The sequence below is a fragment of the Protopterus annectens genome, chromosome 2.part0, assembly GCF_019279795.1.
Source record: "Protopterus annectens isolate FY-2018-M chromosome 2.part0, PAN1.0, whole genome shotgun sequence".
NCBI classification, from domain to species: domain Eukaryota; kingdom Metazoa; phylum Chordata; order Ceratodontiformes; family Protopteridae; genus Protopterus; species Protopterus annectens.
Window position 1 is genome coordinate 1,164,818,999 of NC_056728.1, and position 10,151 is coordinate 1,164,829,149.

Genomic DNA, 10,151 nt, shown 5'->3' on the forward strand with positions numbered 1-10,151 from the left:
AGCACAGTACCACCACAGCCCTCCTATCCTTTTCTAATGTCATAAATTCCAACCGTAACAACAACAAACTATCTTCTACCCTATTTCTCGATCTTCCCAAGGCCTTTGACATGGTTAACCACCAGCTACTCTTACTTACCATAAATAAAATATCCTTAAACAACCATGCCATACAATGGTTTCAATCTTATCTTAGTGGAAGACAGCAGGCTGTCCTTTGGCAGGACAAACTCTCCACCCTTCTCCCCATTACCCTTGGTGTCCCTCAAGGCTCCATATTAGGTCCCCTTCTTTTCTCCCTCTTTATCAATGACCTCCACACTGTAATCCCAGATGCAACCTGTACAATATGCCGATGACTCCACCCTAATTTGCTCAGCCTCTACCCCTACAGATCTCCTTACTTTAACTCAGAAAACCTTTAATACAGTGGAAAACTTGATCTCTAATCAACAGCTGATATTAAACCCTAATAAAACAAAGCTATTGCTGTTGTCCCCTACTCGCAAATCCTCTCAACCTTCATTTACTGTAACATCTAACAATGGGACCATAATCTCACCAGATATGTATACCAAACTCCTGGGTCCAATGATACACAACAACCTCAAATATGATATGCACATAAACCAAACTATTAAAACCATTAATAAAAAACTTGGCTCCCTATACAAAAACGAACCTTTTCCCACCCCTCTAGCTAGGACTGCCATTGCCTGTACCCATCTGCTTTCAACTCTACTCTATGCCTCGCCAATAATCACTAACATGAACAAAACTGATCTCAGCAAACTCTTTAGCTGCTACAATCAAATTGCCAGGTTTGCCACAGGAACTCCCTACAGGACACACCATTGTCAAAACCCAAACATCTTAGAATGGCTAGAACTCCCCAGGCTAATTCAATATAATCAACTTACTATATCATTCAGGGTTATTAACCATCCAGAAAAAACGCCCTGCCTTAAAAACATTATCCATCCCTACAAAAACATTAGGCCACTACAAAACATTTGGTTCAATCTGTTAAAGCTAACAACCTATCTGGAGCATGTTTGTTTGCAAATTCAATAGGCAAAACCTGGAATTCGCTCCCATCTGACCTTACTCTGAACCCCTCCCTTGATCAGTTCAAAAAAAATCTAACCCAGTATTTTAAAACTCACTGTCTATGTCCTTGCTCTAACCCTGATTAAAGCCTAATCTACTTCCATATCCCTGCAATTTTTTTTTATTCACAGCAACTTACTTCTTACACTAAAAGGTTTGAAAAGAGAAACTGTAACATCTTTGCAGATACTCTGTATATAGCTGCACCTATAGGTTTGATAAGAGAAACTGTAACATATATGGGTATATTTCTGAAATTTAAATTGTATTCTTCATAGGCTTGAAATGTGAGACTGTAACTTGTATGTTAATACAATATGTTTGTGTATATACTGCAACTTGCTTGCCTTTATCTGTTTGTAAGTTTGGAGCTTTTCTCCCCGGGTCTCCACTGAAAATGGACGTGTATCCAGTTGGACTATCCCAGTCAACAAATGTAAAATAAAATAAAAATAAAATAACATTGCACAACTAAGTTTGTGGCAGTTTAAAAGCATTGACAGTATGCAGATCAGTTACTACATATCCTGCTGTCTTAAGAATGCCTTTTGTAATTTGTGTGGCAAGACTGAAACTTCTGTCTCTATAATGATTTTCTGTTACCTTTTATGTTTTCAGTGTGAAGGTTATTTTGTGGCCATGTGATGGAATCTGTGGTTGTATGATTACTGACCCTGTAACAGAAGTCATGAATGTATGATTGCCGACCTGACGTCGAAAGGAAGAAAGCAGCAAAAGAAATCAAAAATGTCTTTAATTTTTGAAGGAACTGTTGAAGGATGGCCTACATTTTTTGAAGGTGCTTTTAGAGGTAGATCAGTTAGTACACAAGGGCAACATTTGTTCTTTCTGAATCACTGTACTGTTTTTGGTTTGCATTGTAAAACCCAGCCAGCTGTCATCCATCTTCGTGTTGTGGTTTTGCTTTGGGTTGAAAATTAGATACATAAGCTGTATTTGAAGTCCTTTCCTGCTCCCATGTTAGTAAACTAATAGGACTGTAAAGATGCTTGCAAACGTTGGAGAAATGGTGTTCACCTCTGTGCAGATCGTTACAACTTTTGATTCAGGAAATGGATTTAGTGTGTATTCTACTTTGATTCTTCTCCATTTGGATTTGCGATATATAATAAATAAAAGGCATTACGGTAATTAGATCTGAATGTCTTCGCAAATGTTCTGTCGATTGGTAGGGAACTCAGCACAGTATGAAACAATGAAGATGACTGACAGTTTATTTCTCCTGCTGAAGTTACTAGCTGAGCAATATGTATTTTTATTAGTTGGATATTTGGAAGTAGTCCCATTTTGGACTTTGCTTTTCTCTATCACATAACTGACCAGTCAGAGGTTAGTACTTTGTTATCCATTTTATAAATATAAAGTATTATTTATTTATTGACATTTTATTTCCAGGAATGTCCAACTGGGTAGAAACCCATTTTCAGAGGAGGAACAGGGAGAAAAGCTCCAAATTATTACAAAACATTTTAAGAACAATAATTTTGCAGTCTTCAAAAATAAAACAAAAACATCTGCAGTTTAAATAATTGTAACAAATTAGACATAATATAAAACATTTAAGAATTAATACAAGGTATATGACAATTATTTAAGATGTAGAGAAATTTTAAACAGTTTGTAGAGAGATTAAAGGTAAGTTAGTTTAATACAAATAGGAATTGCAATATGAAGTGAGGCAAAAACAGGCTTATGGTATATTTAGAGAGAGTCAAAGAAAAGAGTTAGCAGTAAGTAAGTAAGTGAAGAAGAGAGAGTAAGGAGGTATAAAAAATGAAAAGGTACTCGTTCACATTTATGGATATAGTTTATCCTGGTTTTGAGCAAGAACAGAGCCATACTTTAGCTAGGAAGTCTTTCAGAGTGGTTTTGAAAGATGGGAGGGCGGGTATAGACCTGATGGATACAGGTAAGGAGTTCCATGACTTTGCAAGCTTTTACAAGTACAGGCAATGCCCAGCAGATGTGCTAGTTCTGTAGACAGACAGAGGATTTTTTTTGGTCAATGGATTGCAATGATCGACAGGGAACATAGTTGTTTGTGTAGAATGTTTTTTAGCGCAGACAGATGGAGGTTGAATAATTTTATAGGTGGTAAGAAGTTGTGTATATGCTAGTTGATGGGGTAGTTCTAACCAACATACGCTTTTCAGTGCTATATAGTGGTGGGTTCTGAAAGGGGTATGTGCTGCAAATGTATCAACTTTGTTATAGCATTGCTCATGTTTTAATTTTTGTGAAGCCTGGAAGTTAGTAAATATGGAAGTGCCATAAACAAGTGTGAGGAGGAGATAAGTAGCAGCAAGTGTAGCTGTAGTTGTGTTAGTGAGAAGGTTTTTGGCTCTGTAAACCATCCCTAGTTTTTGATGAGTTTTTCTTATGCAATTTTGTATATGCAGGTCGAGTTTAAGATTATCATCCACTATCACCTATATTAGTTTGCTATAAGAAGTGACTTCAATGGCTGTAATATCAAGAAAGGTGATTTTAAATTTTGTTTTTTCATGAGAGAGGGATTTGGAGGAAAGAAGTAGTAGTTTGGTCTTTTTTGGGCTGAGCATAAGTTGTGAGTTATGAAGTCATGTTTCAGTGGCTGTTAAAGCTTCCTTAGTAATTTTTTGGAGGTGTACCATGTCCTCAGATGTGCAAATAAGAGTGGAATCATCTGCTTATTGTATTAGGGTGGCCTGTTGTGTGGAAGTATAGAAAGTGTTGGTAAAAATGTTAAAGAGGAGGGGAATTGTGGTACACTGTTGGTGACTGGAAAGTAAGGAGAGAGCATGGAGTGCCATTTTACTGACTGATACCTATTTGACAGGTAGCTTTTGAACCACAGAAGGGTGGACTGAGAGAGACCTAGTGAGGACATCTGAAGTAGCAGTTTGCTGTGACAAAATTGTGTTGAAGGCTTTAGACAAGTCCAAAAATAATGAAGAGACTAGTTTGCCGTTATTTAGACAAGTCCAAAAATAATGAAGAGACTAGTTTGCCGTTATCTCTAGCTTTATTGACAGTATCTATATAAGTTAGAAGGGCAGTGCTAGTACTATGGGAATGACAGAAGCCATGTTGTGGCTATAATGTTTTACATATTTCTTTATGAAGTTCTGAGAATTTCTTTGTTATGAAATTAGAGTCCTAAATCTATGTATATTTATCAAAGCAAGAATTAATTTAAATCCAAGGCTGGTGTTAGCATTTTGGGGGCCCCCTAGGCACTTCAGGCTACATATCACCCTGTCACTGCTACCCCTCCTAAGCAACCTTTTAATTCATGCTGCAAACTTTTAAGAGTGATATGTACAGACTGACCTGTAGCTACAATGCTCTTACATTTGAAAAGGCCTATGTATTATACTACGTTGGTCCATCTCACAGAGGGGCATTTACATTTACTGGTAATTATTGCAACAATGATACAGTGATGCAACTCTATGTACAGATCTGAAATTAGTTGAAATGGCACCCTAGGCCTACTGTTTCAGCATCCGCCCCCAACACACACACACACACACACACACACACACACACACACACACACACACACACACACACACACACACACACACACACACACACACACACACACACACACACACACACACACACACACACACACACAGACACACACACACACACACACACACACACACACACACACACACACACACACACACACACACACACACACACACACACACACTGTCTCCAGTCTTTCCCTGTTTTCTCCCCATCTTGGACTCCCCATACCATGCACATTACTTTTCTTTTCCTTTTATGACATTTTGCCTTACTCTTCAGCTTTTTCAGGAAGCCACAATGTCCTATATGCTCTGAAGTGCATTTTAAAGGTTTTGTTCTTTTTACACAACCTTTTTATCTAATGATGGCTTGAACATGGACTGTGCAGTGGTGCAGTGGTTGAATTGTCACCTTACAACAAGAGGTTCTCTGGTTTGATTCTCGGCTGGTCTGCATGTCCTCCCTGCATTCGTGTGGGTTTCCTCCCACATTACAAAGACATGCATCTGGAGCGTTTCTCCCTGGGCCTCTGCTGAAAATTGGCTTTGTTCCAAGCCGGACTTTCCCAGTAAACAAATGTTAAGTAAATAAATAAACAGACATTATAATTATAGAAAGAAATTGTGTTGCTGTTCAGTTTTAGTATTCCTTGCATCCTTTCAACATACCTTTCCTGACCAAGTAATCACAGTAATAACCATTTAGGAAATAACTCAAATAAGCCAGGACCCAAGAGATCATAGGGTTATAGATGTTCCGGGATGTATTTTAGAGGATTTTCTCAGCTTTTAATCCAATGGTGACCTAAACACACACAAAAAAAAAACATGAGTAAGAAAAAATTTCAGTCTTATTTTTTTCCTTTCAGTGAAAACATAAGTTGTACCTAAGGCTGAATGTTCAAAGATGACAACATAGTATCTCACAATAAACTAACAAACTAGTTGTTGTCTGGATACACAGGTGCTATCTGGGAACGCCCTGCTTCCCTAACCCCGACAAAAAGACTGCCTATGCATGCTTATGGTGCAGACTGGGATAAAAGCCGAGGTTCAAAAATTGCCACAGTCATGTGTCTCAAGTGACTGCTGACATACATATACACAGCATGCCTCCTCACTCGTCAACCCAGACTGTCAAAGGCAGCTACTTATATACATGCCTGAAGTGTGAGTATGAGGACAGTAAAAGTAATGACTACAGTAATGCATTCGTTGTTGTTCCTAGACAGTACATTGCCTCTACACAAGCTATAGTAACCTTCTTTGTACACCTCTGAGGCCTGTGGGAAAAGTCAAAGAAACAATGACCCCCCCATCCTCAGCCCAAACACAAGCTATAATAACCTCATGTGCACACCTCTAAGGTTTGACTATGATGAAAATAAAAGAAATAATAACCACACAATCCCCTCCCCCCTGCACACACAACCTACAGCAGCTTTTGGTACACACAAATCCAAGCAGCCTGCTTTTAGAATGGGTGCAGTTGAGATCAGATGCCATCATCAGCTTTATCCTAACAAGGTCATATCTCAGCCCTGTTCAGTTTAAACAGCATAATCAGAAAATAAATACATTTTTTCCTTCTCATTTTTACCCAGCCAGCAACAGGTTTTGTGGGGTCCCCACACAGTTAAAGATGATTAAGGGAGCCACCAGTATCTAATTATACAGTCTGGGGAGTGGGAACCACCAGACTCTTGAAGATCGAAGTGTCTAAATATTCTGTGATATATTTTATTCATTACTTTTGAAATATAATTACTTGTTAGCAACATTTTGTACTGATACCCATATGTATACTGTATGTGTCCTGGCATTACTGAGGGACGCACACACACACACACACACACACACACACACACACACACACACACACACACACACACACACACACACACACACACACACACACACACACACACATACTATACTAGTTTTGTACTTATTTCAGCAAATAATAATACATTGTATGACACTGATACTGCCACACCAGATCAGTGACTGTCATTTATCAGTCATCACACAGCATAAGGGGTAAGTCACTTTTATTTACCTCAGTGAGGAGTAATGCAAACCTGTCACTGTCCCTGATTTCATAGACCTTCCCTGATTTTTCTCATAATTTTACTCTGTCCTTCATAAAAAGTTTGATTTGCTTGTAAATCATAATAAATCCAGACATCAGAGTTTTATACTTGTTGTCCAAAAAATGCATGTTGATGCAAAATGTGTTATACTTTTCAATTGAATTAGAGTAATATTTAAAACTTGTTCCTGTTATTATTGGCATTGCACTGAATTCTTCTGCAAAGAAGTTGAAAATTGTAGTACCTGGTATACTGCCATTGTTTATAAAACACCCTGAAAGAAAAAACAAATAACATCCCTGAAGATGGGCAGTATCAGCTTTTCTTAAAACCCAAGGTTTGGACTGAGACCAGTCACTCTGGGCTGCTGGCTCTCTGCTGCCTACCTTGCTTATATTCATTACCAGCTTTACCCTGACAGGGTCATATCACAGACCTCTTCAAGTTAAAGAGCATAATCAGGAAATTAATACATTTTTTCTCCTCATTTTTCCCCAACCAGTAGCAGCTTTTGTGGCACCCAAACACAGTCAGGGATGATTAAGGGGGTCCCTTGCGGCTATGGGCATTACAAGTACCTAAAGCTGGCTATGTTGTTAGTTTTAGTGGAGTGAATGTCCACTAGCAGGGTTTAACTAAGCCTGGGGCACTATGTCAGTGGTAAAATATTTAATGGAATTGTGAAGCTGGTTATTTGATAAAACACAGTTACCATAACCAGAGATATCTTTGAATTTTAAAGGCGATATAAATGAGTTATTACCCAGCTGATTTATTAAGTACATAAGATTGCTGCACTAGCTTTTGTTGGTTTGCTAGACATGGAAAATATCAAGTTAAAATAACTTGCTCTGGTTGGGGGCCCCCCAGGAACAGGGGGCCCAAGTGACTGCAGGGTTCACTGATGCCTGAAGCTGGCTATGTTTACATCAGAAAATTTCTAGTTTTGAAGAAATAGATTTGCTAGTAAAGCCAAGCATATTTTTGAACTATTAAGTACTCGTTCGTAAGTGCATCTGGGACTGCTTGATGATGTGAACACATGACAAAAAAGAAGGAAAAACAAGTGAGTTATGTAACTGATTGTGTACACTTAATGAAAACTTAAGAAATTATATCTATTAAATATATTTTGATGTGCAAAATATTTAACTATCTGTTTCTTTAATTTTACAGGGACCATCCATATTCTTTTGGTGTCTGGTGATTAATCTGTTAATGAAAAAAAATACAGTACAGCACACTTGTTTTCCAAGTTTCCCACTTCTACCCAGAAATGAATATCTGCATCACAAAGTAAGACTTTCCTGGTCTGGGGTTTTTGTTTGGGCAGAAGCGCTTCCTAGATAATATAAAATTAGTTCCTTCAACATGTCATCATTACACCACAATGCATACTCTGTAAAACATGGTGCTTAATATAGCAACTGCAATGTGTTTTTTTCTTAAACATTTGTATCATTACATTGTTTTTATGTTGATGTAAATAAAATTCAGATGTAGCATACATGGTGAAAACTAAAAAAATATTTTGTACTGCTTTGCAGATTTTGTAAGTCCCCATAGACTTAGGGTAGAGCCACTGGATACTCCTTTTCCTTGTTTCTAAATGTTTTTTTTCTTTGATTGTGGTAAAACTGGTTTAACATTTTCATATTTTCAATGAAGCAGGAAGCCGAAGAGGAAAGGGACAGCTCATACATTAGATTGTTAGTACCAGTACTTCAAAGTGTAAAAGCAACACGGAGTTGTTCCATTAAATGGTATGTTTTGGGGATGGCTTAGTGTTTCCAGGTACTGTGTATAAGAGTAAAGCACGGATGTTTAAGGCTGAACGCTATTAATAAGCTTCACCCTGTTGTTCGGATTTTGAATATCTTAATCACTGCTTGTAAACTGCTTGACTTTGAACGAGTCATTTAATCAAATAAGTGATCTCAGGTCACCACTGAAACAGGCAGATTTGTCTAGGGAGTCTTACCAAGTTAAAAATCTATTAGATAAAATACGTTCCAGAGTTGTCTGAGATTATTGCAGGTGTAGAATGATATCAAAGGAACGTATGCGTATTAAGGGTTACCTGTGCTGTAGAATTCAGAATTAAAAATCACAATTTATCAAAAACTGTGCCAATCCTCTAGCATTATAGATAATAACACATTTCATTTGCTATAGTCACAGCTTAATAAGTTTTTTCCAAGTGCTTTCTACCCATTTTTGTTTTTCTTCTTCTTATTTTTTAATCGATCGTTCCTTATAGAAAAATCAGTGAATGCTGTTTTAAAGGTGTATTGTTAATGTGTCATATAAATGCACAGCTTTTTGTACTGATAATCATGGGTAATATCAGCAGAATCTGTTTTCATATAATTGCTACAGTTGGCATAACAGAAGTAAACTCTTAATGTGCTCATGACAAAGGCTGGGATTGTTTCTTTTTCTGTAGACAGATTTTATGTTGCAGAGAGGTGAATTCAAGAAGTTTCCACAACTGATAATTTTAAATATCAGAATTACAATCTTCTGGAAGTTTGATTAACATAACTCCATAACTGAGTTTCTTACTGTCTATAATAATCATATGTATTTTTTAAGGTGGATATAGATGAGGTGATAAAGCCAAAGGATACATTGTGAATCAGTACCATACTGCTCAAGTGTATCTTATCATGAGGAACGTACCTCATTTGGAGTCTTAAAAAGTTAATGTTCCTCGAAGTTCGACATTGAAAGGGTCTGTTACACATTCAGTGTTAGGGCTTTTTTAACTAATACTCATGTTAAATAGAAAAGAATCATATTAATTCGTTAAAAGATTTTTTATAAGTAAAACCAGCATATTTTAACCATCCTATGACCTTCCTAGTTGAAGTTGTTGGGTAAGCTATTAGTATGTGGTCCACATTTTGCCCATTTGTTCCACATTATGAGGGCTAGTGTTCCTCATTTTGCAGAAGAAAGTTGAGAGCTATGTGAGTCACGGTTCTGCCAAAATCCTCAATGTATACTGTAGCATAAATAGCATACAGATCTAGTGGCAAAATTGGCATCCTTATCATGCCAAATATATTGTACTGCAGAGGCTATTCAGTACAAAAACATCCCTGATGGGCTGGCAGTGGGCTCTGCTGCTTAACAGTGTTCTCATCCCTGTTATACTGAGTCACCCAACTGTGCAAGGAACAGTGAACAATGGGATGCAAGGGGAGCAACATGGCATAAAAAACATGTCCAAATTTGCAATTATGAAGGTGCTCTCTGATGGGCACTGCAGACTGGACAAGAGTGAGTGACATACACCATGTCACTATGCCAGGGACAGGTCCTTAAACAACAGAAGCAACCAAAGTGCTCTGTGGTGTTACAATCACAAGAACCCATTGTCTCTGGATTATGACAAATTTGT

The 10,151-nt window shown here is 37.6% G+C and overlaps 1 long non-coding RNA gene across 1 annotated transcript in view; it reads left to right on the forward strand.

Annotated features, from left to right (window-relative positions):
- LOC122793400 overlaps positions 1-8,252 on the forward strand; it is an 805,254-nt gene extending 797,002 nt beyond the window's left edge. Inside the window, exon 3 of the long non-coding RNA XR_006363476.1 lies at positions 7,922-8,252. This is a non-coding gene — a long non-coding RNA (uncharacterized LOC122793400). The remainder of the gene's footprint in view (positions 1-7,921) is intronic.
- Positions 8,253-10,151: the final 1,899 nt, after the last annotated feature.